Source organism: Halichoerus grypus, chromosome 4, assembly GCF_964656455.1.
Source record: "Halichoerus grypus chromosome 4, mHalGry1.hap1.1, whole genome shotgun sequence".
Lineage (NCBI taxonomy): Eukaryota > Metazoa > Chordata > Mammalia > Carnivora > Phocidae > Halichoerus > Halichoerus grypus.
In genome coordinates, this window is record NC_135715.1 from 162,631,605 (window position 1) to 162,654,836 (window position 23,232).

At 42.2% G+C, this 23,232-nt stretch overlaps 1 pseudogene; it reads right to left on the reverse strand.

Moving 5' to 3' along the window:
• Window positions 1-6,316: 6,316 nt before the first annotated feature.
• LOC118523994 (large ribosomal subunit protein uL24 pseudogene) lies at window positions 6,317-6,752 on the reverse strand (annotated as a pseudogene).
• Window positions 6,753-23,232: the final 16,480 nt, after the last annotated feature.

Below are 23,232 nucleotides of genomic sequence, written 5' to 3' on the forward strand. Positions count from 1 at the left end.
TACAGTAATTCGTGAGTGTTACAACTATACATGGCTCACCAGAATTGACAGCTCTTTTAGTTTGGGTCCTCTCTGAGGCAAAGCCTGAGGCAAGGACTAGAGTGTGAGTTTATTTGGGAGGCAATTCTTTGAAGCCGGAGTGAACGATTGGAGAGTGAGGCAGGGAAGGAGGAAAAGCTAACATAAGGGTACATTATTGAGGTTGTCACATTAAGCTATGGGGGCTGGTTCTTTCAGAACCTTGGAGAAGCAAGAGTATGCCTCTTGGAAGCATCCATCTGAAGGGTGTCTCCAGTCACCCAGAGTTGAGGATTTCCGGGGAGTTTATGGCCCTGAAATTCTGGGATTATGTTTGCACAAAGTTGGGGTGGGATTCAGAGAAGGCCATGAGGTAAAACAAAAACACAAACAAATCAGGGGCGTAAAGACCTCCAAAAATCTGCTCTTCCATATGAGTGACAGCAACTATCAAAATCAACTTTTTTTAGAACTCTGGAAATTAATTAAAGGTGTGCAATAATCCAGGGAGTATTTACTCAAGAAAAATAGCTAAATCTCAATAAGAACAGTAAGACTTGTAGCATTTCAAGGCTGACCACAAAGCTTAAGAGGAAAAACTGGTGAATTAGGAGGTTTTGATTTTGAAAAGCTTTGGTGTATTCCTACAAATCTGGAAGGCCACATGCATGTACAAGACTATGCACATACTCAAGAAAGGCCTGGAAGGCTTTGCTCTCCCACACAAGCAAATAAAAGGGAAAATGAATGAATGGAAGTGGTACAATTTATAAAGATCACCTTGAGTCCCTTACAGTTAATTTTTAAATACAATTCTAAATTTCATATTGTAAAGACAGTTCTAAACTTAATTTTTAAAATTTATTAATAATTTTTTTCCTTTGCAACACATCTCATAACAGATAGTAACCTAGGTAGTGGGAGCATGGTGGAGAGCCACTGATTACCGGATCATCTACTGCAGTGGATCCCAAGTTTTAATAAGCACAAGAATTACTTAAGAAGCTATTTAAAAGGTTGATTTTAGATTTCTCCTATCCTCTAACCTCCCTCCACCCTCTTCACCCCTACTAACAAGTGAGACTCAGTAGGATGGGGAGGGTCCCCGTTGTCTGTATGGCCAAAAGGATTCTGATGTAAGTCTGTGGATCCCAGTTGAAGAAACAGTGATCCTGTCCAACCCACTAGTTTTAGAGAGGAGATAAGTGAGACACAGAAAGGGGAAATGACTTCTTTAAGGTTACATGATAGAGGTAGAGGTATAGAGTGAGAGTCTAATTTCAAGTCTTGTCACCTGTAGTCTTGTGTGTTTTCCAAGGTATCACAGTTCTTCTCATATATTTGGGTTAGAATCGTCCTGCAGTCACTGGTCAGGTGTGCCCAGGGAGGCGGAGGATCACATATCAGGGAGTACTGAGGCTGCCACATACCTGAGCGTGGCTTGGGCAATCAGAAATTGTGCTTCTGTTGCTCATAAAAAGCATCTGGTGGGGAGCATCAGAATGTGAGCAATGACACTGTAGTCACCGCGAGAGGGCCAGTGAATGCAATGATGTATTTGAAAGTACTTGGAGATTTCAGAGTGGGGTAACCCCAGGACCCACTAATTACTAATTTCTTCTTAGACCAGAGCTACACAGTACTAAGCATTCACATATTTTCAGACATGTGGATCACTGATTTAAGTGTTCAGTTTCCTGCTGGCATCTGACATCATGAAACCACAACTGTAGAGAATTCCAATTCACAGTTATAAATAAACTTGGCTGCAAAGATCAGAGACAACAGGAGCTATGAGACAGAGTGCTATGTGCCCTTTTCTAGGATAAAAGGTGAGCCTGGAAACTATATTATTATAATTTGATATCACTGAGCTGGTAAGGGGGAGGGATGAGGAACAGAGGGGGTTCTAGGCTGAGAAAGCCTCACATGCAAAGACACGGTGGCACAGGAAAATACAGGAAGCTGGGAATGATAAGGAGTTTGCTGTGGCTGGTTGAAGGGGGAGAGAGAGAGAGGACTGGCAGGGGGACAGGGAGCGGCATGAACACTGGGAGTTGAGTTCAGAGTAGTAGGAGGCAGGATCCAGATCACTAAGGGCCTCAAATGATATTTTTGGGAGCTTGGACATCATCTTATTAACAGTGAGAAATCCTCCATTAGGAGGATTTCAAGTGACGGACTGCGGTTTAGAAAGGTCACTTGGGTTGGAGTATGGAGAGAAGTTGGAAAGGGGGTTCAGGAATAAAGACCAACTAGAAATGATAAGAACCTGAGCTAGGGTATGGTTAGCAGTTCTTCCCATGCCTGAGGATGACCAGTTGCAGTTGCTGCTACTGGGCCAGTCCTCAGGAGGCCTAATCCTGGGAATGTTTTTGCCTCCTGCCTCTTTATTTCTTAGGAGACATTCCAGTGATCTGATTCCAGGATCAAATTTCAGAGATACAAGCTTGAATGATGGGAATAACTGTTATAAGAAAAATTGGTAAGGAGAGGGGAGGAGGCGATCAGAAAACGGGAAAGGGAGAGGAAGAATGGAAAGATATATGAACATGTAAAACTTAGAAGAATCATCAAGAGGCTGCAAAAATATCTTACAAGGATTGCTTTAAGAAAAACATCCAGAATTTCAAGATAGATATCTTCTGTATGTGATTAAATTTATTGCTAAATGTGTTTTTAAAGAGCTTATTTTTAAAATTAATGAATTATCTCATGGTGATCTCATGCATAAATATCATGCCAAAGAGGTAAAAGGTTACTGAGCTGCACAGAGGAAGCTGATCAGGGTCTGTGGTTTGATGATATGCATTCTGAGTAAGAGCCAGAGCTTAACTTTACATCTCAGAGGAGCAAAAGTTTTCTGAGAAGGGGATGAAAAATGTGCACTTACTGGGGTGGCGGAGGAGGTTAGGGCTGGAAGCCAGGTTACCGAATCACTGTCTGGAGCATGTGGGCAGATGTAAAAAGTGGGAGGAATGTTCAGACTACATCGTTTCCTAGTGAAAATGCCAACGCAACTTGTAACCATAGCAACACAATAGCCCTATTAAAACAACAAAAAAATCTCAATGTCAATTGCACTTAATGGACACACAAAAAACAACCCTCCACTTTTTACTTTTTACTAATAAGTAAAATTTTGTATTCAGTTTTGTTTCCTTTCTATCCATTGGATTAATAATGCTTTGTTAGAAGATTTCAATTTCTTGATAATCCTTTCTCACACAGGGCAAAAGTTTTAGAAATATAATCTGCCTGGTAATTTTGGATTGAATGTCAGACATTGTGAATATTCCCTTGTAGGGTGCTGGTTATTTTTATATTCCTATAAATATTCTTGATGCTTGCTCTGGGCTAAATTACTTGCATTCTTTTGAGGTTTGCTTTTAAACCTTATTAGATGGGACCAGAGCTGCTTCTAGTCTAGGGCTGATTTTTCCTCACTACTAATTCTTCTACCCAACGAGCCATGAAATATGAGACTTTCTACTGGTTGGTGGGAACAGCAGCTATTTCCAGTCTTAAGTGAGCAACAAGTATTTTTTCCTCTAATTCTTTCCGTGGCCTCAGGTAGTTCCTTACATATATACACTGATCACTTTCTATCTGAACATTCCAGGGGGACCTTCTCAGATCTCTAAAGCTCTCTCTGTGAAGCTCTCACCTGTGAAACTCTAGCTGCCTTGGCATCCCTAAGTTCCAGTTCCATCTCCTCAATTTAGGGAGCCTGCCTCCCTGCACTGTGGCTTGGAAACTCTTTCCAGGCAGTAAGCTGAGACGATCATAGAGCTCTCCTTGATTTCACCCCACTCTCAGTAATCACTGTCCTGTGCTGCCTGGTGTCCAGTGTCTAAAAACTGTAGGCTTATATATTTTGTCTATTTATTTTTTAGTTTTTTTCAAAAGGAGGGTCCTCGTTACTCCACTTTGTGGGAAGTAAAAGTCCCCAACTTTATGACTTCTGAATGTGGTTGATGAGTAATATATTTGGAGAACAGAATAAATTACATCTTGAATGATCAATTAAAGCTTCTTAATGGTTTAGGATACCTTAGCAAAATTTACATCATTTTCAAGTATCAAAACATAATTCTCATAATTTTATACTCATAATTTTCATATAAATACATAGTGAGCAAGTACCAGTTTTATTTCTCATTAATGAGGTAACCAGAAAGATGATAAAGCCAGTTAGAAAACTGAGACACTGAGAAGGCAAATGATGTATTAGGAGGGAGGGAGGGAGAAAGAGAGAGAGCAAGAGCGAGTGAGAATATAAATGGAAAAATATGCTGGAATAGAATTGCTAAATTAGATACAAAACTGGTTCATGTCCCACAGGCCAATAAAATCATAAACTTTGGGGTTATCTTCTCAGCTGAATAAAAATAATTTTAATTCTATTATACAAAAACTCATTTGTATAGTATTCATTTCCACAAATTAACATCTAATCTTTACAGACTTAAACATGTCTTACAAATGTCTTATGTCTTAAAAAATGACCTTGGGTGGGCTTAAGACCAGTTTTAGGAAGGCATTGAATGGACACAGTCATCTTTTTTGACTCATTTCCAAATTTTGGAAATCTTCTTAACATAAGTATTACCTATAAGTCAATGAGATTTGCCATTACCTAGATGGTCACTCTGGGTCTATGTTTGCTCAGGTAATGAAAAAATTAGCGTTTTATAACTGCAGTTACATGTTAGAATCACTTGGGGGAGCTTTAAAAAATTACCAAAGCCAGTAATATTCCACTATAAATATGTGTACCACATCTTCTTTATTCATTCATCTATGGATGGACCTAGAGAGTATAATGAATGCTAAGGGAAATAAGTCAGTCAGAGAAAGACAGATACTATGTGATTTCACTCATATGTAGAATTTAAGAAACAAAACAAATGAACAAAGAAAAAAAGAGGCTCTTAAATATAGATTATGGGGCACCTGGGTGGCTCAGTCATTTGAGCATTGGATTTTTGATTTTGGCTCAGGTCATGATCTCAAGGTCATGGGATCAGGCCCTGCATCGGGCTCTGTGCTGAGCGTGGAGCCTGCTTGGGATTCTCTCTTCCTCTCCCTCTGCCCCTCCCCCTGCTTGTGCTCTCTCTCTCTTAAAAAAAAAAGTCTATCTATCTATCAATCTATCTATCTATCATCTATCTATCATAAACTGGTGGTCTCCAGAGGGAAGGTGATGGATAAAGGGGATTAAGAGTACACTTATCCTGGGGCGTCTGGGTGGCTCAGTCATTAAGCCTCTGCCTTCAGCTCAGGTCATGATCCCGGGGTCCTGGGATCGAGCCCCACATCGAGCCCCAGCTTCTCCCTCTCCCACTCCCCCTGCTTGTGTTCCCTCCCTCACTGTGTCTCTCTCTGTCAAATAAATAAATAAAATCTTAAAAAAAAAAGAGTATACTTATCTTGATGAGCATTGAGTAATATATAGAAATTTTGAATCATATTTTACACCTTAAACTAATAGAATGCTGTATGTTAATTATACTTAAATATAAAACAAAACACCACCAAAGCCAGGGTCTCTTCCTAAACTAATTACATTAGACTCTGAGGGTGAAGTCAGGGCATCGTTAATTGTTTTAAAGTCCTCTATTTATTCCAGTGTGCAGCCAGGGTTGAAAACTACTGGTTTAGCCTGGGTTTCTCAGACTTCTTGCAATAATAATGCTCTGTGATTCTATGGCTTGAAATACAGGGAACTCACTTTTCCACTGAAGAAAGTAGACATAAATTCAAACTCTGCTAGCTTTCTTGCACTACCAGTGACTTGGAAATGATTAAAGGCTGCCAGCATTCATTCTATGGTGTGGAAGCAGTGGGAAAGGCCAGGGGTGGGATGGCTGAATGACTGGTCTTTGTGTTCCAATTAGAAATAGTCAGCTTGAGTTGCTGGAAAGAGAGAGGAATGTCTGCAGATAACTTCTTTAAAAAAAAAAAAGAAAAGAAAAATCAAAATTCATTTTGTGCCCCTGCTTCTATACTCTTGAGCTCATCCATACTCCCAGAGCAGCCAGAACAGGTGTTCTTTCACATAGTTATTAATGGAGACTGCATTTCTGATTTAAGACTATGTATCAATAAATCAAGGCTATGACCCATAATATCTGTAAAAAGAAAATAATGCAACAAGTATAAGCCTTTAAGATGATTTCAAATAATGAAATTCTTCAAATCCTATTCTTTCATGCTTGTTGGGTAGTTTTTTTTAATTGAAAGCTTTTTTTTTTTTCATTTTAACAGTTTATTTAAAGTCGTATATATAATTACTTTATTCCTGCATGTACTCAATTGTTTCTTCCTTATATTTGCCCTTTCCCTTTCCCACTTGGTGAGATTTGCCTTTACATTTAAGGATCTTTTTTGTGGTCTTTGTCCAGTTTTAGTCTAGTGATAACCACCTTGCTAGGGTGAGTGCCCACATGGACAGTTGTGGCATCCGCCTTCTCTCGCTATACTCTTTCAATGTAGATGACGTATTTCTTCCTGTAAACCTGGACGACTTTGCCCATTTGCTGACCTTTGTAGTTTCCTCACACAGTCTGTACTTCATCCTTTTGGATGGGTACAGATCGAAAGTTTTACTTCTGTCTCAGTTCTTTGAAAAGAGGGGAAGGCATAATCTTCCTGCAAACATGGGAAGGTACACTGAGATGTCTTTTATGGTACTTGCCCTGGTTAGAAGTCATAAAGGGATTGAACTTCATTTTGGCCATTGGTGCTTTAGCAATGTCTGCAAAAGGGAGGAGAGAAGAGCATTTTTTGAAAGCAAGGGCTTTTGAAACTCTTTACTCTAAAACTACATTTAGGAGAAACACATAGTAAATGTAACTAGCCAGCCAAAAATTAACAGAAAATTTGCTTAACTTGATAAGTTTTTTTAAATTGTAAATTAATGTTGAATTTTTCCAATTGTATGACTTCTTTTCTTCCATCTGTTAATGCAGTGAGTAATATTAATAGATATCCAAATATTAAACTGTTTTACTTCTGAGATTGAACCCTACTTGGTCATGATGGATTATTCTTTTAATGTTCTATTTGATTATGTTTCCTCCCTGACACTTTTAATGATAATAATCTTCTTTCTTTTACGGTGAAACATCCCTGTGAGTTGCATTGGGATGGTATTAATTTTCATAGCCATTTGACAGATTAGAAAACTCAGATACAACTGTGGTAAGTGACTTATTAGCCAAGAACAAGTAAATTAGTGACAAAATCTATACTTAAATGTTTAGTGCCTAATTTCTGGCCTAGGAATTTTTTCCCCACTACTCTCCTCTAGTAAATTTGTGTTTTCATCAAGCAAATATCTCAATCATGAAATATTTCAGATAACCTTATAATATTTCACATAACCTTAGAATACTGATTTGAAAACAGAATTTTCAATTCTAGATAAACCATGAACACTGCTTAATATCCTAGTTCTTAATTCTTTCCTTTTCTTCTTCTCTACAGTAACAGTTCTCATAACCACATTTAATAATCATGGGTTTTGGGGAAGAATATCATGTGGAAGTGGGAGAAGATGAGAACAAGAGAGTTCAGGTGGATGGTTGAGCCGTGGGCTGAGCTAGAGAATCCACCTGGATGAGTAGATTTGAGGATAAGGCTGCATGGATGGGCTTAGAGAGGCTTGGGCACATTTGTTTGAATTTCCATGTGTGAAATCTACAAGGCACTAGAATGTGCAGTTCTGAAAACTCTGGAGAGAGGTTGGGCTGGACATATACAATTGATAGTGATTGGCATAGAGGTGGTACCAGAGTCTTGGGAATGGATGAAAGCCATCAAGAAGGGTATGGGGAACAAAGAGAAAGGAATGTGAAAGGCCAACATTTCTGTGGATCCATAAAGATGAGCCAAGAAGAAACAGAAAGAAGAGTCAGAGAGTTGGAGAAAAGCAGGAGAGGGCAATATCCTGAAAGCTAAGGGAAGAGAGATTCTCCTCCCTTCTCACCCCAACCTTGTCTTCTCCCAGGCTTTCCCATCTCAGTAAATGGCTCATCATCCACTCAGCTGCTCAAGTAAACAAACAGGTACCTTTCTGATTACCTCCCACTCCCAACCTCCTCCCATCAACAAGTCGTATCAATTCAGCTCCTAATATATATGAATTTCTGCACTTTTCCTTCCATGGGCACCCCATGGCTCCAAGACACTAACACCTCTCCCCTGGACAACTGTAACAGTCTTCTGAGTGGCCTCCTTGCTTCTGATCTGGTTCTCCCTCTACCTAGACCATTTTCCACCTAGCAGATAGAAGAACACTTTTTACAAAAGCACAAATAAGATCATGTCATTCCCCTGATTAAAATCCTTCAGTGGTTTCTCATTGCACTTTGACTAAAATCCAAACTTTTCATGACCTAAGTGGACCCACATTTGGCCCCTGTCCAACTCTTCAACCCCATCCTGCACATTCTCCTACTACTGCTTACTAAATCCAGCCAACAGCCTTTCGTCTGTTCTTTGAACATACCAAGTCCATGTTCCCTCCAGGCCCTTGCCTTTGCTTATCCTTTTGTCTAAAGTGCTCTGCCCCAAACCTATGCAAGGCTGGCTCTTACCCTTAGTTAGGCCTCAGCTTAAATAGTACCTCCAAAGAGAGGTCTTCCCTGACCACCCCATCTAATTAGTAGACACCTACTGTATTAGTTTGCTAGGGCTGCCGTAACAAAGTATCGCAGACCAGGTGGCTTACATGACAGAAATTTATTGTCTCACCTGCTGGAGGTTAGAAGTCTAAAATGAAGGTACTGTCATGGCTGGGTTCCTTCTGAGGGCTGTGGAGGAGAATCTGAGCCAGCCTTCTCTCCTTGGCTTGTACATGGCTGTCTTTTTCCTGTGTGTCTTCACATCATCTCCCTCTATGTGAATTTCTGTGTCCAAATTTCCCCTTTTTATAAGGACCCCGTCATATTGGATTACTATCCTATTGATCTTCAACTTCACCACCTCTGTAAGGACTATTTCTAAATAAAGTCACATTCTGAGGTACTGGGGGTTAGGACTCCAACATCTGAAGGGACGCAATTCAGCCCACAATGCCCACACCCAATGGACATCACATTGAACAGTTTCATTTTCTTCACAGCATTTGTCTTTATCTGAAATTACATTGTTCATTTTTTGCTCACATTTTGTTATTTGTCTCTGGAAGCTCCACAGAACAGGAACCTTGCCTGTCTTTGGAGCAGACTCTGCTGGTGCCCCTGACATATCCCCTGTTACCATAGATACCAGCAGCTTCTCACTGCAAGCCTCTGCAACATTCTGTCTGAGGCTTCTTCAAGCATACTTGTTCTTTAGTGAGGCGGGCTGGAGATGCCGGAAGTTACTGACAGATGAGGGGAGACAGAATACCCTAGTTTCCTCTCCTCCCTGTCAGGGACAGTGCTGAAGTTTGCTTTCTGCTGTTTCTGAGAGGTCCAAGGCAGGACTTCGCCAAATTATCCTTACTGCTCATGAATATACCTATATTGGCTTCCCCGTCTTCTCTGTTTACTTCCTTACTCCCCTACCAGTGTTTCTAGAGTCTCTCCCCAAATAAACTACTTACAGTGAACTCTTGTCCCTGGGTCTGCCTCCTGGAGAAACACAACCTAAGACAGTCTTTATCACTGTATTCCTGTCCCCTAAAACCGTATATAATGCAACATTTATGGTTAATGCTCAATAAACCATGACAAATTAATCAATAGAGGGTGGTGGTAATAGACATGGCCAAATGCTGTGGAAAGAAGTCCAGTAGAAGAGAACCTTAAAAAAAAAATCTCAATTTGGTAATTGTGAGATCAGTGGCCACTGCTAGAGGAGCTTATTAGAATGGCGGGGGGCAAGTCTGATTTTGGTGGGCAAGATGAAGTGAGAAAGCTAGGAGCCATGGACAGGAAAGAGTTAACTTCATATGACAGTGGGGTGGAAGGAAGCGGGTTTTTTATTTTTCTGGAGGAGAACAATTTGAGCCTATTTGAAGCTGATTCAATGGAAAAGGAGAGAAAGATGGTACAAGTGAGAAGAGGGGACAACTGAAGGTCAGGGTCTTAGATGATAAATTAGAGGCTGGGTTAGTGAGTACAGGTGGGGGAGTTAGCATGCAGAAATAGAGGCCTCTGGTCTTCCAAGAAAGGAGGCAGGAGGTAAGAACTTATAAACAGAAATAGGAACAAACATACAAATATACAGTAATACTCTCTCTTTTTTTTTCTGATTTCAAAAGTGACAGGGGTTCATTGCAGACATTTGGAATAATAACTAAATTTATTAAGTACTTACAATATTTCAGGCTCTGATCTATGTGCTTTACATGTGTTAACTCATTCCCTCCTTCAATCTACCATATGAAGCAGGTACTGTTTCTCTGTCTTTACTATAAGGAGAGAGCCTGAGTCAATTGCCCAAGGTCACAAGACTGGTCAGAATGGCAGATCAGGATGTGAACCTACTTTGTCTGCTTCCACAGTCATTCTGTACTAACTGCAAAGGACAACCCAAAAGGAAAACTTATCCATCAGAGAGAATAAATAAATACATATGAAATACTCAGACAGATAGAAAAATCACCAGGAGTTCGCTGCCATTGCTTCCCTTTTCTCATGGAAGTAGGTGGGGACCCTGAAGCAGGGAATGGGGGTGAGTAGAACTCATTAATAAAAATAGTTTGAAGATGTTTCTTCTGGGAAAGGAGAAAGGAACTGATGAGGGATTTTGAACAGTGCTGAAGAGTCGGCTTGAGGTTGCAAATACTAAATTGGGGGAAGATCAATCAGCATGGTTCAGTGATTTTTCTCCGGGGCACTGAACTGGTGGTTGGGGTAGAATTTGCCATGGGAGGTCCACAGAAAGTCAAGAGAAATTGATAGTCTAAAAGAAGGTGTGGTTGAAATGACTGCATCTTCATTTGGGATCCCTGAAGGCAGACCTTGGGGCAGATATTTGAGAGCAAGCAGTTTCCAGGGAGACGATTGTAGGTAAAAGGCTGGTAGGGGAGGGCAGGGTAGGGAATGATGCCAATAAAGGGTGTGCACTGTAGACAATGGGAGCTTTGTCCTGATGGGGGACTCTGGGAGCCAGTGTGGAAATATATCTCAGTTATCTCCCTTGAGGGGATTTCCATTAGCTAATGGTTAGGACTGCTCCAGGGGTAACCATGCAGGAGCTGAGAGCACCACACTTGGAGATACAGAGAACTTGGGTGGCCAGAAAAAGGCTTCAGGCAAACAGATGTTGGCTGCTGGGGGTCTGGTCTCCTGGTGTCTATGGGAAAATAAGACCTGAGGGGATAAAGACCAGGCATCCAGAGTGTCTGCTACAGACGGACCATGGATTTGTGGTTGGGTCAGAGAGGTAGCAGACCTATAAGGAGCCTAGGAGAGCAAGGGAACAGTTGGATGAACATCTTTTTGAAAATTATTTTAAATAGGTAATATTGGCACATGGAATAAAATCCAAGTATGAAAGAATATGCAGTGAAAAGTAAATCTTTTCTCACCATCCATCTCTGTTTTCTACTGTTGCTAGTGTCCTCTATATCCTTTCAGAGATAGTATGGTAGGTACTATGTGTGTGTATGTATTACAGGTGTCGATATTATATACACATATTTATATTACAGGTATAGGTATTATATACACAAACTAGGTACAGTTAATATATATATATCATTTATTTTTACATAAATTACCCCATATAAGTGGTAGCATATAATATACTCTGCCTCGTTTACAGGGGTATCTTGGGGGAACCTTTCATATTATTGCATTTAGATTTGCCTCAATTTTTTAAATAACTGCATAGCCTTCAATTTTGTGTATGGATTTACTTAATGAGTCTTTTGTTGATAAATTTTTTCAAGTCTTTTTTTTCTGAAATATTATTCTTATACATGTGTGTTATTGAGCACACTCCAGTGATCTATAGGATAAGTTCCTAGGATTAGCATTGCTTGGCCAAAGAGCATGTGCATCTAAAATATTGATAGATAGTGCTGAATTTCCTTGAACCAATGTACACACCCATGGGATTGACCATCATAATGAGGCCAAAGAGCAGAAGGACAGGAATAGGGAGGAGAAGAGGGAGGGGCAGTTGGACAATGAAATGTCAGATATCAAGATTATGGTGTAGTAGTTCCATTCCTGCCAAAGTCCAGGGTGTGGCCATACCAGGAAGTTGTTGGCCTGGAGTGGTGTGCAGGTGAAGGTCAATGACGCAGAAGTCAAGGAACTATGAGGTGTCAGAATAACTCACCCAGATGACGAGCCAGCCAGTCTATCCTGGGGTTTGTCATTATATTAAGTTGTGAAATGCAGTTAGAGAAACCTTCAGCTTTATTATTTATGTATTTATGTTTAAAAGATTTATTTATTTATTTTGGAGAGACAGAGAGAGAGAGAGAGAGACAGCGCATGAACACAGGGGAGGGGGTGGCAGAAGGAGAGGGAGAGAATCTCAAGAGAATCCTCACTGAGCACGGAGCCCCACGTGGGGCTCCATCTCACGACCCTGAGATCATGACCTGAGCTGAAGTCAAGAGTCAGAGGCTTAACGGACAGCCACCCAGGTGCCCCTCAGCGTCCCTTTAAATCTAGCAAGGAAAAGATGCCAGATGCCTACCAGTCCTTTCTACTCTGGAGCAGAAAACTCTTCACACTTAAGCTGAGGGAGAAGTACATCAATCAACATGGCTGCCCCAGGGGACAGGAGATGATGTCTCTATTTTTTTTTTATGATGGCATCTGTGGCAGTGGGACTGGCAGGGCTGTTCTCCTGAATCCTTCATCTTCGAAGGAACATCACTTGGGTCTGTGGGTAACTCATTTTCCAACATCTCCAGTCTTCCAAGCATTGCTGACATTGCCAAACCAACCCTGGCCTGGGCACCCCTTTCTTGGTAATAAAACCAATAGCAAGAATAGCAACAATAGAGGGTAATGTGCTGAATCAGTTAGGATTTGTGTTCAGCAGCAGGTAGTTTAAACACTGGTTTAAACCAGAGAGGAGTTCTCTTTCCTCTCGGGTAACACGGAGTCCAGAGATAAGCATTCCACAAAAGGTGTAGCATTTCCACAAAGTCAGTGGTATCTTGGACTTCTTTCTGCTCTGCTTCCCCAGTGCTGACTTCTAGCTCATAGTTTCTGGATGGCTGCTGGAATGTTAGCCCTCATGCCCATGTTCCATGCTGGAAGAAGGAAGAGAAGGTCAAAGATAAAAGGGAGCGTGCCAGATGAATCAGCATTCCCCACCCCTACTTTTTAATGAACTTTCCCAGAAGCCCCACTCAATAATGGAACTTAAATCTCATTGTACAGAGTAGTAAGTCACATGGTCACCCTTATCTGAATCATGGTCATCACAAGTCAGTGGCACTTAAGTATATCTATAGAGTCATGTAACCATCGCCATCATCCATTTCCAGAATGTCATCATTTGAAATAGAAACTCTGTATCCACTAAACAATGCCCACTCCTTCCCCATCTCCTCTCAGCCACTGTTAACCTCTCATTTACTTTCTGTCTGTATGAATTTGCATATTTTAGGTATTTCATATAAGTGATCGTACAATATCTGCCCTTTTGGGACATGCTCACTTAACTTAGCATAATGTTTTCAAGGTTCATCCATATAGTAGCCCATGTCAGTACTCCACTCCTTTTTATGGCTGAATAATATTCCATTGTGTGGATATACCACACTTTGTTCATCTATTTGTCTGTCGATGGACATTTGGGTTCTGTCTTAGTCTGTTCGGGCTGCTATAACAAAATACCGATTCTGGCGGCTAGAAGTGCCAGTGTGGTCTGGCTCTTGTAAAAGCCCTCTTCTGGGCTGCAGTCTTAAACTTCTTGTTTTTCCTTATATGGTGGATGGGTGAGGGATCTCTGTGGGGACTCTTTTTAGAGGGACACTAATCCTATTCATGAGGGCTCTACCCTCATGTCCTAATCACTTTCCAAAGATCCCATTTCTTCTCTTTGTGTATGTGTGTGTGTTCATGTTTTGTTGCTTTAGTAATGATTCTTCCTCATCTCTTAATATCATCACATTGGACATCAGGATTTCAACATATTAGGGAGACACAAGTATTGAGACCATTGCAGGTTGCTTCTAGCATTTGGTTATTGTAAATCATGCTGCTATGAACACTGATGCACAGGTATCTGTTTGAGTTCCTGCTTTCAATTCTTCTAGGTATGCACCTAGAACTTGCTGGATCATGTGGTAATCCCGTGGTTGCTTTTTAAGGAGCCAGAAAACGCACTTTACATTTTGCATTTTATTTAGTTTTTACAAACTTGGAATTGTTGAGACCACACATTGAAATTCTAGTAGAGAGGATCCTCCTACTCTGGATCCAACAGATTGATGCTGCCCACTGAGTGGTGTTCTTCTGAGTAGGGGACTTCTGAGTCATGTATGCTAAAGTGAGCTGGATGGAGTTGTCTCCATTTTAGCAATGGATAACAAATAAAAAAGGCTAGGTTACTCTTCTCTTGGTAATGAGAGCTCCACTAATTTTTCCTAGCTCTGTCCCTAGGAAGCCTCACCAAGTGCTTGTGGGGAGCCTTACTGGGTTTATACTTGACTCCCTTGACCGGTGTGGACTTATGAACACCACCACACCATGAGGTTCCAGGCAGGAGCTATCTCCATCCCTTCGCTTGACCTCAAGCCAACCTGTCACAAATTTATCAAGGAGATGGAAGATGAACTTAGTTATTCCATGATCCAGTAATAGTTCTAAGTGTGCACTAGTATATTGGGTAACAATATGGCCCCAAAGTTGGATGGCTTGTGTTCAGATCCCAGCTCTACAGTCTATTTGTTGTGTGATCTTCATGGAGATTATTTAACTTCTCTGTGCCTCAGCTTCCTCATCTGTAACGTGAGGATTCATAATAGTGAATTCATTCATAATAGTGCTTTAATTTTCATATGATTGTTGTGAGGGTTACCTGAGTTAACACAGTTAAGAAGTGCTTTAGAAAGATGCCTGAACTGTGGAAAGGCTCTGTAAGTGAGGGTAGTGTTAGCAGTATTGACATTATGATCATACCCAGGAAATGTAAATTCTATAAACCATAATAGTTAACAGCAAATGAACTATGGATCAGTATTTATAGTGCTGGTAACTAAAAAAAAAAAAAAAGGAACAAAATTAGGAGGACACACATGAACAAAGCATGGAGAGACACACTCAGATGGGTTGAAAAAGTCACTTTTCATTATCTTTGGTCTGATGTTACAAGCCTGGAAAATGCTAACCACTTGGCCTCTTAAAATTTTTTTTTAAATTAATTATTTGAGAGGGGGTGTGGGGAGGGGCAAAGGGAGAAGGAGAGAGGGAAAAAAGTCTCAAGCAGACTCCCCACTGAGCACGAAGCCCAACGCGGGACTCGATCTCACAACCCTGAGGTCATGACCTGAGGAGAAATCAAGAGGCAGACACTCAACTGACTGAGCCGCCCAGGTACCCCTTGGCCTCTTAAATTTGTTTCTCACCTCCAAGTTGGAGATAACTGCTATTTTCATTGCATCATTGTAAGGATTTACTGAGGCAGAGATAGGACTTTATAAATTATTATCACTAAACAAATATAAACACTTAAATTAACAACATGAAATAGCTCTTCAGCTACAACTGTCATTGTCCAGATGGATTTGGTTTGTGAACAGGCTTGGCATAATACCAAGGGAGGTTGTGGAAAACATGGAGGAGGTTCAGAGGCCAAGGACAGACATGAGGAAGAGCTGGAGTTTCTTTCTTTTTTTTTTTTTTTAATTTTTTTATTGTTATGTTAATCCCCATACATTACATCATTAGTTTTAGATGTAGTGTTCCATGATTCATTGTTTGTGCATAACACCCAGTGCTCCATGGAGAACGTGCCCTCCTCAATACCCATCACCAGGCTAACCCATCCTCCCACCCCCCTCCCCTCTAGAACCCTCAGTTTGTTTTTCAGAGTCCATCGTCTCTCATGGTTCGTCTCCCCCTCCGATTTCCCGCCCTTCATTCTTCCCCTCCTGCTATCTTCTTCTTCTTCTTTTTTTTTTTCTTAACATATATTGCATTATTTGCTTCAGAGGTACAGATCTGTGATTCAACAGTCTTGCACAATTCACAGCGCTTACCAGAGCACATACCCTCCCCAGTGTCTATCACCCAGTCACCCCATCCCTCCCACCCCACCCCCCACTCCAGCAACCCTCAGTTTGTTTCCTGAGATTAAGAATTCCTCATATCAGTGAGGTCATATGATACATGTCTTTCTCTGTTTGACTTATTTCACTCAGCATAATACCCTCCAGTTCCATCCACGTCGTTGCAAATGGCAAGATCTCATTCCTTGAGCTGGAGTTTCTATGTAGTGCACTGGACCAGATTAGTATCTGCCCACTGAGGATGTGGGTAGGATGAGCTGCACCAGAGTCTGAGGAATTTGAGCTAATTTTTATACAGCATTGAAATTAAAATACCAGAAAGCGTTCTTGAAGAAAATGGTGAAATCTGAGTCTTTCTCCATGATTATCCAATGGAATAGAGAAAGAAGCTACACAGCCAGTCCGTGGTTGTAGCAAAGATGGGGGATGGACTGGAGGCTCTCCAGCCTCGAGGCAGCCTGGTTACCAGACTGACCGATTCTATGATGTCATCCAGACTAGGTATTTATTTAGCAGTCAACTTGCGCCATCTATGGGTCAGTATGTTTCCTTGCAGTTTGAGGACCATAAGCCACTGTGACACCTTCAGATACAATGTGGTTGATTTCATTTTTGTGAAAGCCTTATTTCATGTTTTGGCTTACTTGTTTTTGTTTTGGGTAGATTCAATACTTTTTGTGACTATCAAGAATGTTCTCTTTGTAACCAAGGAGAAATTTTGCTTTGGGATGCAGACGTGCCTGAAGAAGGACCTGGATGCCTAGATTCCATTTGGTGATATGTTTCTTATTAATAGCCAGGGAATGCTTTCCTCTATTAAGTGACTAGGACGACATTTTAAAAAATCCTGTGAGGCTTGCATTTTCCCGTAGTTTACTGGAAAAGGGGATGGGCCAGGAGTCGGAGCCATTTCTGCTTTCTATTGTCCCATGTTTTATTCTTAGCGCTGATTAGGACAAAAGAACCCTCAGGTGCTGTGAAGGGAAATCAGGGAGGACTGTCTGGAGGGGATGAGGTGGGTTCTGGATTTTAGAGGAAATGAGAGTCACAGGAAAGGAGGAGAAGGCCACCTGTCCTCTGTGTCGGCAGCTCAAGAGGGCCTCCCATAGAAAGAGAAACTTGTTGCTCATGAGGTTGTCTCATATGAAGCTTGTTTTCATTCAGTCTCCATGTCTATGGCACCTGTTTGTTTCTGCGCTAAGCTCCCTCACCCTCTCCCTGGTCCGACCATGCTGGTGGTCTCTTTTAGTTTCTGGAAAGCCCCATGTTCTCTATCACTAGGGGCTTTTGCAGCGGCTGCTCCCTCTGCTTGAAACCCTCCTCATCCTGGTAAGTCTTCTTCATCCCGTAGATTTCAGCTTACCAGTCACTTCCTGGAGGTGGCCTTGCCTGGTCCCCTTGCACGTGCCGCACGCTGCGTTCCTACCTCTCCTATGGAACTAACATCACACTTGTAGGGCTGCAGGTCCAACATTTGTCTTCGGGATTGTAGGTAGGACACCCTGTCTGCATCCCATTCTCCAGTCAGAGGCACCTGGAGGGATCAGGAGGGAAGAATAGCAGCAAAATTGTACATGTTCCATTATTAAGTTTTCTTTGGAGATTTATTTTAGAAACCAAGCAAAAGATAACCGAATATGCCCAATCACTAACTCATGGTAGGGTTGGGGGAGGGAATGTTGTGGGTGCTCTTTTCCCAACACAGCAATGGGGCAGGCCCCTGTTTTCTGATCCTGTGGGGGCAAAGCGGAAACACTCTGGGGGGTGGTTGTCTTTACTCCTGTCCCCGAGGGTGGAGTAGGTTAGTGACCATGCAGAGAAGCCTCCTAAGTGAAGCATGACAAGACCACCAGACTCAGGACGGGAGAGAGAACTTGTCTCCATCAATGAATTGAGAAAAGCCATTTCCCTGAGTGCAGAGAATTGGAAAAATTACATCCATAGCGCAATCCTTTAAAACATGTACTAATAATATGTAATAAGCTATAAATAAACTACAAAGAAGACTGTGCTGAGGCTTTAGTGTGTTGAACCCAATGGTAGAGCTTAGCATTTTGAACTGGGAGGGGATAAGGCCAAGTGATCCAGGTCTATGCTTCTTTTTTATTTTGTTATGAATACAATAAAATCTTGGGGTTATGTTCAAAATAATAATAATATATGATTTTGAAGGTGAGAAAGAGAAATGGTATCCTGTGAAGTGATTTTGTCTGCAGTATTTGGAGGTCAGTCCAGGAAAGGGGGGTGAGTATTAGGACTAGAGCCAAATCCATGAGGCAGGGTCTGAAGGAGGACCTGGGGCTTAGAGTCTGTGGTGTGCTCAGGGTCTGCAGTGAGGTTGCTCAGCTGTCAGAGGGCACCTGGCTCCAGTTAGTGTCAAGATGGTCCTGGAAAACTGTTCCCAAAGTTTTGTAGGCAACTGTTGCCTCACCTGTCTCAGGGCCATATGAGTGTCCTGTCAACATTATTTGAGGCTCATGAGAGAATTGCTTTGGGTTGCCAGGGGGAAACACTTGGTTTTGCAAAGGTGGGACAAAAGTAGGAGTTGGAGTTTGCATGCAGTCCCGGTCACTTGACTCCTGGTTGGCTGAAGAGATGTGAGGATACCAAGGGGAGGGCAGGATACTAGGTCTTGATGGCTGCACCCTGGCAGTAGTGGGTTTCCTGGGTAATGAGGTCAAGGCATAAGGGGTATCACCAACACCCCTTTAAGGTTTAGAAAACCCACGTAAGCTCAAAGGGAGTTGCCTATGCTATACCCACAGAATTGACTAGAATCTTTGAATCCAATTTGGCTAACACCATGACCCTTTCTTGACAGGGAAAGAACCTCAAGTGTTGGATTTAGGAATATGTACTGAGTTTCAACTGGCCATACAACATTTCATGGCTCCTTTAGAACATTTCATTGTTCTAAAGCCCTCCCTTGCTAATAAATAAAGATCTGGCCCTTCAGAATTTCTTCTGAAGAACCCATCCTTTAGGGGCTGCATGGGACAGTGGAAAAGAGCACTGACCTGGCGGGGGAGTCTGGGTCCCACTCCCAGCTTCACGGTGAGCAATCTCCAAGAGCAAGTCACATCACGCATCTGGACCCCAACCTCCTCACTGTAAGATGAAGGAGCTAATATTCTTTCTATGTCTAACATTCTATAATTCTATGATCTAGTAACTGGATGTAGTGATGTGTCTTGGTTCTAGAAAACAAACAGAGGCATCCCTCCTGTGATGCACTGAATGTGTCCCCCTAAAATCATATGTTGAAGCCCTAAACCCCAGGGTGATATATATGGAGATAGGGCCTTTAGGGAGTTAATTAAGGTTAAATTAACTCATAAGTGTTGGGTCCTAATCTGATAGGACTGCTGTCCTTACGAGAAAGGCACCAAGTCTCTCTCTTTCTCTCCCTTTCTGCTTGTGCACAGAGGAAACACCAAGTGAGGACTTGGTAAGAAGGTGGCTGTCTACAACAAGAAGAGAGCTCTCAGCAGATACCAACCCTGCTGGCCCCTTGATCTTCCAGTCCCCAAGACTGTGAGAAAATAATTTTCTTTTTTTTCTTTTTTTAAAGATTTTATTTATTTATTTGAGAGAGAGAGAATGAGAGAGAGCACATGAGAGGGGGGAGGGTCAGAGGGAGAAGCAGGCTCCCTGCCGAGCACGGAGCCTGATGCGGGACTCGATCCAGGGACTCCAGGATCATGACCTGAGCCGAAGGCAGTCACTTAACCAACTGAGCCACCCAGGCGCCCGAGAAAATAATTTTCTTTTGCTTAAGCCATTCTGTTACGGCAGCCCAAGCAGACTAAATCATTTCCTCAGCCCTCAAGAACTAGACTATGATTTATTGGTCTGTGGCTTCTGGGTGAGTTTGTACTTAACTTTTTCCATTGACAAAGGAACAGCAAAATAAATGGGATCCTGAAAAAGAAGACATTCCTATGTTGGGGCATTTATAGGCCATGTCTCTTAAGGCCCTAGTGACCAAGTCTTTTTCAGGGTGGAATCATGGATGTCCCTGCGGTATTTTCTTTGACACCAACCAATTCTCTGACACCACCTGGGTGTCCAACAGTTCAACTCAATTCTGACATTATCCACCTGGAGTTAGCATCAGATCCAGCAAGTTAAAGGACTGCCCTCACATTGGACACCCATTGTGAGCCAGGCCACCTGTACTACTGATCAACCAGCTATAAATCAGGGGTTCTCATGACCCCCTCCTGAGGTTTGGCAGTTTGCAAGAATGGCTCATGGAACTCAGGAAAGCTTTACTTACGTTTACTGGTTGATTATAAAGGATACAACCAAGAAATAGCAAAATGGAAGAGATACATAGGGCAAGTTATGAGGGGGGTGGGGCAGAGATTCAATGCCCTCTTTGGGCACTCAATTTCCCAGCACTTCAATGTATTTACCAACCCAGAAGCTCTCCCAATCTCATTGTTCAAGAGTTTTTATAACCTGGGGTGCTGGGGTGGCGCAGTTGGTTAAATATCTGACTCTTGGTTTCGGCTCAGGTCATGATCTGAGGATCATGAGATGGAGCCCCGAGTCGGGCTTAGTGTGGAGTCTGCTTAGACTCTCTCTCCCCACCCCCTACCCCTCCCCACCTCTCTCTAAAATAAATAAATAAATCTTAAAAAAAAAAAAAAGTTTTTATAACCCTATTTCTAGTCCTTCTTTCCTTTCCACCAAGGTCAGTGGGTGGGGCTGAATGTTTCAACCCACTGGTCACTTCCTCTTTTTGGTGATAAGCTCCATCCTGAGGCCAGCTAAGGGTCTTACCTTAAGTCACTTTATTAGTATAAACTCAGGGGTGATTGAAAGGAGCTCATTATGAATAACAAAAGACACTTCTGTCCTCAGGAAATTCCAAGGGTTTTAGAAGCTCTGTGTTAGGAACCAGGGATAAAGACCAAATATATTACTTATTATACTATGATGTCCAACACATATAATGCTCAGTCTTGGGTGGTCCCCTTGTAGTTGTGGTTGAACCTGTGGGGCTACTTTATGAGCAAAAATTGAGCACTGAAATCTAGAAAAGATGTTATTGACTCAAGAAGTTTTCTGCAAGTTCTGCCAAAATATCTTGGCTGTGGGGCATTGGATAGAGTGGACAGCTGTGGGGCAAGTGGACTGTAGGATTTCCAGAAGGGAAGGTCCACACTGTGACCTCAAAGACTTAGATCAAAGGACAAAGAACATGGAGGTGTGGAGAGTTGGGCTTGTAGGTCTTCTCTTCCTTGGGTGTTCCCTGTTTAGGGGCGTGGCACCAGCTGGGTAGTGAGTAATCTCTCAGGACCCACCTGTTCCAAGGACCCACAGAGGAGAAGCAGGAGCAGACAAGCAGCAAAAGAGCAGGACACCAAATATTGGGGGAGGCTCTCCCTGTGGGGAGTCTAAGGGATCTGAAGACCCAAAGTAACAGCAATATGAGGGTCCATGGACTTGATCTGGACCCTGAGCTTTCTGTGGGGCAGCTTTCTTGGTGTGACAAGGTGTTGACGTTACTCAGTGGGGTGGAGAATGCAGGGCCAAGGGACAGCTGTAGGTTCCTGTGACCACACTGTGCCTTGTCCTGCTGGGAGCATTATGCCCATGCACTTGGACAGCCCCAGATCCAGCCAGCCATACCCACGGCCCCTGGTGAAATCTTGATTCTCATTCCTGGTATGGGAAGTATGTTTAATTTGGAAAAAGACCATACTGAAATCTGACTTATCATGATACTCTCAAAGCTGTCTGTGAAGCAAAATGATTTCCTTCTCTTTCATCAGACACTGACACTCTACATCAGGGTTCGTAGTGCCATTCCAAAGGCGTTTGCTGACAATCTTGGAGGTGAAGGACTTTTCTGAATCCTCATCGAAATAAATATTTTTAAAGAGTAGGTACATCTTACAGTTTTCTGTTTGTGAAAGTTTGCTATCTATGGGCCAGATGGAGATTTTTCTATATCCAGAACACTGGATTTTCCAGAGTGCGTGTGGGATTTTATTGTATAAGTGTACACAAGAGTGCATACATATATTTCATCTATGTAGGAGAATAGATAGAAACATGCACTTTTCACACACTTCAGAAACATTTTTTAAAAACCAGATTATTTTGCTAATGAAACATTTATTGTAGGAAGTATCAAAGAATGTAACACTTGGAATTAATTGGAGTACTGTATGAGCATCTAACATGATGTTTCTGTAAATGTAGAGATGTTAAAGCCTGCAATCTAATTTACTTCTGAGTCCTCGACCAACCTCACTTGGGACTCTATATAGGATACATCCTTGCTAAAATTTTGTTGAATTAGTTTTTTTTTTTTTTTTTAAAGAAAATCGTCTTATTTGAATACCTCTGGAGTTACCTTAACAGAATGGGGAGCCTTATTTAAAACAGACCCAAGAAGACCCAAGGGAGCACAGATTTTTAATTTGTGGTTTTAAATATTCAGTTTATGGGTGCCTATTGCTTCCTGTCTCTTGACAGTTCCGCATGTACCGCTCAGTTCATTGCTTTGATCTGTTCTCTTTTATGCTCCACTGAACATGTAGCTCTGTGGGCTAAGAGATTAAAAGCCCCCCACAGGTGGCCAGCTCTCTGGTGGTGGGTCTGAAGAGAAGGAGAGATCAGGTCAGGCCTAAAACTCCCCCGAGGTGGGGACAGCCCAGCTCCAGCTTTCTGAATCTTTATTTTCCCCTTCGGTGCTCAGTCTGTCAGAAATTTCTGTCTTGGTTGTGGGCAGTATAGACTCCAGCTGATTTTACCTCATTTATTAAAATGGCATTGCGTGGCTGGTAGGGTTCCTGGCAGAGCTGGGGAGCTAGCTAGGCGTGGGGCTGCAGTAGCAAGGCGGGCTGCCTGCCATCACGCCACGCGGTGCTCGGGGGGGACGCCACTGCCGCTGCCCCGGCCAGGAGCTGAACTCTGTCGCTGCCCTGGAAACGCGCTGCCATGGAAACACCGTCCTGCTGCAACTGCCCCCACCTCCAGAGACGGTCTCCGAGGTG